The 7,595-nt window shown below is 41.4% G+C and overlaps 1 pseudogene; it reads right to left on the minus strand.

The window, feature by feature from the left end:
- On the minus strand, nt 1-748 carry LOC118978284 (ras-related protein Rab-31-like; annotated as a pseudogene).
- Between the last annotated feature and the right edge of the window lie 6,847 nt (nt 749-7,595).

Genomic DNA, 7,595 nt, shown 5'->3' on the forward strand with positions numbered 1-7,595 from the left:
GACATTTTCTGCCTCATTCCCTGCAGGTCTCCCGGGATGCCAAGCCAGTGTGCTCACTTCTCTCTAAGTGAGGTGCCAGGCCACCGAGAATGGGAGTCCTTCAGCAGTGCACGGGGAGGTGGCTCTGGTTTCTTCAAGTATAATGGGCCATGGGCCCTACTCGGCAGCACCACCTGCTGGCTGGAGTGGTCTGCTTCCCAAGTTTGATTGCTCCATTGTTTCTATTTCCGAGAGGGTCCAAGTGTGGGATCTTGTGACTGATTCCTTAAAAGAGCTCTTCAACATTAATAGCATTTTTGCTCTTGCTTCCACCATGACAGGCACCTATGGATTCAGCATATCCCTTTGCATCCTTCAAGGAAATCTCCCTAATACCTGAGAGATGACATTTGTTTCCAGCAATAGACATTACAGTGCTTTCTGGACCATGTTCTTTCAGTTCTTTCACCCATTTCTCCAAGGCATGGAATGAGTCCTGTTTGGTAATATCATACACTGCCTATGATACACTGCAGCAGATCCAGGGTAGCACCTGGGAGCCAAGGAATGAAACTGGTCCTGAGCAGTAGTATCCTAGATGAGGAGCTTATGAAGTTCATTTCCACAAGGCACAGTTTTGGTCATAAAGACTCTCCAATGGTTGGAATGATGTTATTGTCAGTGATCCTGGACAAATCCACACACAATGCTTGATTTCCCAATCCCCTGTGTCCCCAAGAAGACACACTCTGAGCTTGCACATCAACATCACAGGCTCGGAGCTATCTGGGCAGGGCTCAGGATCTTCCAGGCCCTAGGCAGTGCCGTGTCCTTGCCAGCCAACCAATTCTTTTTCTTAATGTTGTTAATTTGTTGAAGACAGTGGGTAATTTGCTTAGTAGAATTTTCCACATTTTGGATTTGTCCAACTGTATCTTTATAGTGTTGGGAACAACGATCTAAAGATTGCTTCTGAAATAATCAGAAATACCCACCTCCCTCCAATTGTATTAAGAAATATTTGACATATGTTGCCGAATACTGAATAAATTTAATGTGGTTTGATTTACATATACTGTGAAATAATTACCACATTAGGTGTAGTTAACATTTATCATCTCATATAACTGCAATAAAAAGAAAAACTAAACACATTTCTTTTTTTTTTATATTTTATTTATTTATCTTTTTTTTTTTTAGAGGGGAAGGGAAGGAGAGAGGAAGAGAAACATCAATGTATGGTTGCTTCTCGTGCATCCCCTGCTGGGAACTGGCCCCTGCCAGGAATTGGCCTGCAACCCAGGAATGTGCCCTGACTGGGAATTGAACTGCGATCGTTTGGTTCGCAGGCCCGTGCTCAATCCACTGAGCTACACCAGCCAGGGCTAACACATTTCTTTTTGGGATGAGAAATCTCAGGAATATCTTTTAGAGGTAGTACGCAAAACTTTATATCACAGGATTGTCTTTAAAATATATATATATATACCTCAAAACCATCAACTGAATCTCCAATGGCAAAAGCAAAAACAAATCTTCAGTTGACTGTAACTGGAGAGGAGGAAAAGTGTAATCCCTTTGCAGCAACAACACCATCGCCAGTGCCTACCTGACAGGCCTAGCCATAGAAGTGTGCAGCTCCCATAAGGATCTCGGCTGAAAGTAAATTATCACAAAAACTCCACTTCGGCCCTGGCCGGTGTGGCTCAGTCGGTTGGATTATCATTCAGTAAACCAAAAGTTCCCGGGTTGGATTCCTGGTCAGGTTTCAGGTTTAGTCTCCAGTCAGGGAACAGTCGGGCACAGGTGTGGCACTTATGAGAAGCAACCAGATGTTTCCTTCTCACGGAGGTGCTTCTATCTCCCTCCCTTCCCCTCTCTCTGCGATTAATAAGTATGTTCTCAGGTGAGGGGAAAAAAAACCCTGAAAATTCTAATTTCATACTTAGTACCACAAGGGAATTGTGTGTTAGACAATTATTTTTCCTGCACTGTGAGATAAAAATGAGTTTAAAATTAAACTAGTAATAATTTTTATAATAAATGTATAATAATAACTTTTTTTAAGTTTCAAGATTTGTTATTGTTCTCTAGAGGTTTATTCTTTTTAAGGTGCCATTTGGTCTGGCATCAGTTTTTGCTGAATATTCACTACTGTTCAACCATTTGTTATTTGCTTAAAATGTTAATCTTTGCGTGACTAAATACGCATTTCATTTCATTGTAATATGAAAAGGATGCTCACCTCCTCCTACCCCAGCTGGAGCTGGAGTTTTCCAGTTCATCTGTTTGGAAATTTGATCTCATCACGTAGCGTGTCCCTCTTGCCGCCTTCACTGGGGGTGGGGGTGGGAATAAGGGACATAAATCTACTGACACTATAAGGAATATCAATGCCTACGTTTTTGGTTTATATATATTAGCCTTAATCTGAAGATCAGTAGGTCTCATACGAGTTCACTGTGTTCTCCTATTATCCTGCCCCAGGTTCCATGTTGTTCATTGATTACTAAATCACTCCTATTGTGTTTGGGGAAGGGCAGGGACTGAGACAATGGTGATAGGCTGAAGGTCACATCTCTTGGAGCTAGCGAAGCAGTGAACGCTTAATGTGCCAACAAAGCACCACAGTACGGTAGGTGTCACAGCTGTCTATGTTCTGCTCGGAAACGGAGGACGTGCCTCCTTCCCTGCTACGCCACACTTGGTCTTCTGAACGCCAGAGGAGCAGTGCATTGTATCTTCACATTTCATGGACTCCCTCAACTGAAAACAATTCTTTTGGCTTCTGTCTGCAGAAGCGTTAGGACAAAATTATACTGGACCTGGCTCATGAACCAATATCCAATGTTATTCGTTCTCTACTCTCTTGGACCCCTGGCCTTGGGAGTGCTAGAATGGGGTGGTCAGGTAATGACAGAGTAAGAGATGATGACAAGATACAACAAAAATCCTTTTCTTTTTAACTTTATTTCTTCTTAGAGAGGGGGGAGGGGAGGGAGAAAGTGATGGAGAGAAACATCAGTTGGCTGCCTCTTGTTTGTGCCCTGGCAGGCATGTGCTCTTGACAGGGGACTAAAGAGTTGGAACATTTTATTTTAAGTAATAGCTAATTAGCTTGGTAATCAATGCATGTAAAAGTTTTGTTTCCAGAACTGAAGGCATGACCCACCCTGACTCCAGGAGACCATAAGCAGTTCCATCTTTGTTCCTCAGGAGAACTGCAAGCAATTCAGTACAACATCTGTGCCATTGTATTCCAGTGTGAGATGACCGACCATCACCCAGGATGCAGCTTAAGACCATCACTCAGAGCAAGAATGCTGGAGTTGTTTTTCTTTAATCCAATTAACTCCTCCTGGAATTTCAAGCGCCCCTCACCACATCTTGTTTATTCCCTGCTGTAAAAGTCTTGGCCTGGAAAGAAAAGACAAGATGGTCTGATAGGGTATGAACCTGCCATCTTCTCAAATCATTGGCCATCTGAATAAAGCATCCATAAAGATTCAATCGCTGTCTTTGCTTACTGGGTTTGGTAGTGACAGGCAGCCCAAATGCTGGTGTCTTTTCTGGTTTTACTCTGACTGGGAATTGAACTGGTAACCTTTCAGTTTGCGGGATGACTGAATCCCAACCAACTGAGCCACACCAGTCAGGGCAAAAAATCCTTTCCTGAAGCTTAAAATCCTCATGCAAAATCATTTTTGATTGGCCCGGCTGGTGTAGCTCAGTGGATTGAGCGTGGGCCTGCAAACCACACAATCACGGTTCAATTCCCAGTCAGGGCACATGCCTGGGTTGCGGGCCGGTTCCCAGCGGGAGACACATGAGAGGCAACCATACATTGATATTTCTCTCCTTCTCTCCTTCCCTTCCCCTCTAAAGATAAATAAATAAAATCTTTTTAAAAATCATTTTTGATATATTTAGATAATCAAGCCAAGGAATGTTTATTAAATTTCTACTGTGAGACAAATATTGTGCTAGGAAAAGGTTTGAGCAGTATATAACCTCTGCTTTTTTTAAGAGTACAATATAGGAGAAAGAAGGAACATCAAACAATTAATTTACACATGCTTAATTAAATAAGTGGGAAGAGTCAGGAATAAGTTGAGAGGTGTCCAAGAGAACATAATAGAGGACCTGTGGTGTAAGGAATTAGAGAAGGTATCTAGAAAGAAGTGAGGTTTGAACTGAAACCAAAGGATTAGGTGATTTTATTATTCTATTAACATGAAATGTCTAGAATAGGCAAATCTATAGAGACAGAAAGTAGATTAGTGAAAAGAAATTATTGGTTGCTTAGGGCCAGCGGGAGGATGGGGATATGGTGGTGATGTCTGAAAGGTTAGAGATTTCTTTTTGGAGTGATGAAAATGTCAATGTAAGAAACATCCAAACCTGGAAGAATTTTATGGGTTGATTTGAGCCAAACTGACGACAATTGCCAGGAAGCAAAATGTCAACAGACTGAGAAAATGCTCCAGAAAATGGCAGTTTTGCACCTTATTTCATACAATCAAAGGAAGAGGTGTAAAAGGATTCCATGAAATCCATTGGTGATAGATTGAAGGTGATGAGAAAAAGCAAAGTGGGTGGAAATCTCTGGTATTGGATAAAAAGTAAAATGAATGATTGTGCTTCTTTTACATAAGTGGGTGTAGAATAGTTAACAAATAACAATAACAATGAGAGGTTTTGTGGTCCCTGCTCAGTGTGAGAGGTTGTGCCCTGAGGGGTCTGGAAAAAGGAAATTACCCTGACATTCTGAAGATCTGTTAATTCAAAAAGTTAGATTCAACATGTCAATAGGCTCAGTTAAGGCAAAGACTGACTGTTGTCAAGGAAGATACTGTCCTAGGAGAGGGCTCCCTTTTAGTTAGAAAGTTTCAATTTCAGACCATCCTATGTGGTTACTTCAGATCCCTGAGTTTGTAAGGCTACCACACAGGACTTCCCTATGCTTTTCAGGTTTAGTATGTGGCCCCTTTTTCATGCACTGAAATCTAAAATTAATTGTAGTATTGGTGTGCGACTTTGTCAATGGACTAAAAATCACTGAATTATACAATTCAAATGGATGAATTTTATATGTAAATTAATGTCTCAACAAGGATGAGACATCAGATGATGTCACTCCTTGCTTAAAAATCCCCCAATACCTTCCAATTTTGTTTGCAACAGATTTTAAATTCTTTGCTTTAGCTTACCAGGTTCTTGCCAATCTTTCAGCTTTCTGTCTTGCACCCTATGATTCAGCCACACGAGCTTTTTTTTTTCTAGAACATGCCAAATTTGTTACCACCATAGTCTTTGAATTAGCTTTTTTATTTCCTAGAGCCCTATTTCTCTATGAGCTCCTTTGTAACTAGTGAGTAGTCACACAGTGTGGTTCCCTCATTTCCCAGTCCCTCTTCTAGTCTGATAAAATCCTCTTCGTTGGTCTTCTCTTCCAACCATTCCAGTTTGTGCTCTGATTTCCTCATTGTGATCAGCAAATCTTCCTACATATTTTATTGACAGGACTAACTGGGAGAACTTTTCTCCTAGGGCTTGAACCCTCCTAGCAAATGCTACATTTTCTTGAGGCTCTTTCTGTAGATAAGTTGAACACAAGATTTTACAACTTTTTCCCCCAATAGTTTGAATTCAAACACAAATACAAACAAGTTATTAGCTTATGAGTGATACAATTGAAAAGAATCGTGAATTCATGGACAAAGCCAAAGTGGGGTAGGAACAAGGGTGGTGGGAGATGGGGATGAGAGTGGTAGGAGGAAAATGGAGACAACTGTACTAGAACCACAATAAAAAGTAATTAAATAAAATAAAAGAATCATGAATTCAATGGCTGACTGAGGAATGCTAGGACTGATCCCTTAGAGAAAAGCCCTAAAAAAGAAGTCCCTTAACCTCTGCTCCAAGGCAGTTAATGGACCTGTATTTGGCTTTGCTGTCACTTGCTGAGGTTCGTACACGAAGTACGAAAAGTCCCTTTCCCACCTCTGGACTGGGTGACGTAGACTCAGTGTCCACCCAGACACTGAGTCTTGGGCAACTCCAAGTTGCAGGCAGGACAGCCACCTCCTTCTTTGTTTTCCGCCTGGGGGTGGGAGAAAGCTGAAACCTTTCCTGTGCTCTGCGGCTAGGGACCTGCCCTTTGAGTTCCCACGGTGCAGGGCCAAGTACAGGCAGCAGAAAACTTACTTTTATATTAATCATCTCTGATGAATCTGGTTCTTAATGTGCCCAGAGTACAGACAACTGCTTTCTCAATGGGAAGATGAGTCTTTAACCAGTCAAGAGTTATACATTACTGCCTCTCAGCATTTGTCCTTTAGCTTCTTGACTTAACTGAAATCTGTTCCTTGGGGAGCTTGTTTGCTCTCCAACCCTCTTAAGTGGAAGCTACACATTTTTTTTTTTTTACATCCCTCTTACCTTTGGCCAAACTTTTCATTTCTCCATCAGTCTTTTTCTAAACCATTTAGCTCTCTCCCACTCTTTTCTGGGGAAAAAAATGTTAAAAGCCGCTCCTTTGGAATTCTTGCTCCTCAGATGCACTACTCTTTCCCCCAACTCACTGCCGTCATCGACCTCTCCCTAGTCCCGCCACTCCTTCTATGATAACTTCAGCTTCTAGCTAGCTCAGCGTTCTTCTGCACCTCTCTTCCTACCATCATGCTCGGTGATGGCAATGTTTATGTAAATAACCCATTTAATACACTGATCATTCAGGTCCTACAACTCACTTCCACTTCACGTTAGTCACTCACATAGGCCCACCTGAGAACTCGCCATCATCTGAAATGATACTACCTCTAATAGTCTTGAGTTCAGAAATCTCTTCCAGTACGCTTGTCTGGCAAAATCTCAACTCTGACTAAATCCAAGTATCCACATTCTTAAAGCCTCGGCCTGAGAATCGGACTGTTGTTGTGGGAAATCACACAACCAGGCTAACAGGCTTCATTCCATCAACACGAACCTTAAATAGGCACTAACACTACACAAAATGTCTTATCTATTTCCCTGAATAGCCTTGCTTTTCCACTCTTATAAACATCAACTTCACTGCTTCTGCTTTCTCCTCAGATACTTCAAACACCTCCTTGGCTAACTCTCAGTCATTGGTAGAGATCTCTTTCATCATCTCACAACTACAAATCAAGTTTCAAATGCAGCTAAACCTACTTTCCCCCAACCCTGGTAAAAGGGTGACAGTGTTTTTACACCTAAGCAAGGCCAACCTCTATAAGTTTATTATTAGTACTCAAACTAACAAACTGATCAAACTCTCATACACATACACCTCTTTTTTGAGCACACCTCTGTTACTTCCAGATGTTCCATTGCTTCATTCCTTCCCTTAAAAACAACACTACTCAAAATAGCTGCTCTACATGCTGTCTCTGCTCCCCCTTCTATTTGGTAATCATTACCCACTGCTCCTTCTGTTTTAACGGAGGGTGTGTTTTCTGCAAATAAGCCTGTCTTTTAATATCAAAGTTCATAGTATTCCTTATATTCTTTATTTACTTTTTCACTTCTATTTTTTATTCTATTTTATTGATTATGCTATTATAGTTGTCCCGGATATTCCCCCTTTGTCCCAT

The sequence above is a fragment of the Sturnira hondurensis genome, unplaced genomic scaffold (assembly GCF_014824575.4).
Source record: "Sturnira hondurensis isolate 20B ecotype Veracruz unplaced genomic scaffold, ASM1482457v3 Scaffold0021762, whole genome shotgun sequence".
Classification (NCBI taxonomy): Eukaryota; Metazoa; Chordata; class Mammalia; order Chiroptera; family Phyllostomidae; genus Sturnira; species Sturnira hondurensis.